General features: G+C 46.0%; 1 pseudogene; it reads left to right on the top strand.

The window, feature by feature from the left end:
- The first annotated feature begins 685 nt into the window (after positions 1-685).
- Positions 686-1711, top strand: LOC105727817 (AP-1 complex-associated regulatory protein-like; annotated as a pseudogene).
- The last annotated feature ends 239 nt before the right edge of the window (positions 1712-1950 follow it).

Raw genomic sequence — 1950 nt, 5'->3', positions numbered from 1 at the left:
AGAGATTGACAGGAAAAAAAGCCTGTGAAGAATAAAGGAAAGTGGGAGCAAGAATAAGCATGGATGGGCACGTGAGGTGGCTCACGCCTGTAATCCCAGCACTTTGGGAAGCCAAGGCAGGTAGATCACCTGAGGTCCAGACTTTGAGACCAGCCTGGACAACATGGTGAAACCCCATCTCTACTAAAAATACAAACATTAGCCTGGCGTGGTGGTGGGTGCCTGTAATCCCAGCTACTCGGGAGACTGAGGTAGGAGAATCGCTTGAACTCAGGAGGTGGAGGTTGCAGCGACCTGAGATCACACCACTGCACTCCAGCCTGGGTGACAGAATGAGCGAGATTCTATCTCAAAAAATATATATAATAAAATTTTTTTTAAAAAAATAGCACTCATGCTGGGCTGGGGGCTGAGGCGAGAGGGGCCATGCCGACGGCGAGGAAGTCCAGAGCCTTCAGCCCGGTCCTCCTCCCTCTCCTCCCTCGTGCAGCGGTGACTTGGCAGCCGCTGGAGTAAACACTACCTTTGTTTCTAACGCCTCGTCCCTTTCATGGCCCAGGCCCCCCACACCGACGCTCTCCGGCCGGCCGCCCTCGGTCCCTGAACCCCATCTCGGCTCTTGCCGCGCGGATGCGGTTTGGGCACTGAGCAGGAGGAGGAGGAGGAGCGGCGGCGCCTGGGCGGCATGCGATGGGGAACTGCTGCTCGACGGAAGGAAGCAGGGCGGCTGCAGCGAGTAGGCGGCGGAGCATCCAAGTATTTTAGAACATGCTCAAGAGGTGAGCACTTAACAATAGAGTTTGAGAATCTAGTAGAAAGCGATGAAGGGGAGAGCCCACGAAGCAGCCATGGGCCTCTTACAGAGGAAGAAACTGTTGACCTAAGAGAAGGGCATTATGATTCTGTTGCCAAAAAACAGAAACATCTTGATAAGAAAATTCAAAAAGTGTTAGCCTTACAAAAAGAGAAGTTAAGACTAGAAGAAGAAGCTTTAATACGCTGCGCAGCGTGAAGCAGCCAGGGCAGCAAAGCAGCTAAAGCTCTTGGAGCAAGAAAGGCAGAGAATTGTGCAGCAATATCATCCTTCCAACAATGGAGAATATCAAAGTTCAAGGACCAGAAGATGACTTCGAATCTTGTTTGGGAAATACAAAGTCACAGTATGAAGTTTTTCGAAATAGTAGACTCTCAGATGGTACAGTTTTGATGCCTAATACAGAAAGCAGTTGTGATTTAATGACCAAAACTCAATCAACTAGTGGAAAGGACGACAGCACATCCTTAGATCTAGAGTGGGAAGATGAAGAAGGAATGAATAGCATGCTTCCGATGAGAGAACGTTCCAAAACAGAGGAAGACATTCTACGGGCAGCACTTAAGTATAGCAACGAGAAGACTGGAAGTAATCCTACATCAGCCTCTGATGATTCCAATGGGCTGGAGTGGGAGAATGATTTTGTTAGTGCCGAAATGGATGATAACGGAAATTCCGAGTATTCTGGATTTGTAAATCCTGCATTAGAACTGTCTGATTCTGGCATAAGGCATTCTGATACAGATCAACAGACTCGATAGAGTAAAATCGTGTGACCTTGTTTATCAGTCATGACCAAATGTTAAAAACCAACTAGAATGTATAAATGATTGTGCTGAGCCTTTTTGTAAGGGAGACGTGTAAGAAACCATGTTGTAAATGCTTATTTTATTAGAAAGGAGTAGGGATGATAGGATCTGAATTGCTTCAGAATTAAGTGCAATTTCATCATTTGCCTTCTGCTTTTCAATTGAATGGTCCTGTCATGTTACCAATAAAATTTACTTTAAGTCTTTTCTTTATAGCATTTCTGTTAACTATGGTAGATTTCCACTTTAATTTTTTTTTTTTTTTAAAGATGGGGTTTCACCAAGATGGCCAGGCTGGTCTTGAACTCCTGACCTCAGGTGGTCCAC

Source organism: Aotus nancymaae, unplaced genomic scaffold (genome assembly GCF_030222135.1).
Source record: "Aotus nancymaae isolate 86718 unplaced genomic scaffold, 86718_ANA_hifiasm-v0.15.2.pri h1tg000036l, whole genome shotgun sequence".
Lineage (NCBI taxonomy): Eukaryota > Metazoa > Chordata > Mammalia > Primates > Aotidae > Aotus > Aotus nancymaae.
The sequence above is the reverse complement of the archived record's forward strand: the minus strand, read 5'-3'. Positions and strand labels throughout refer to the sequence as shown.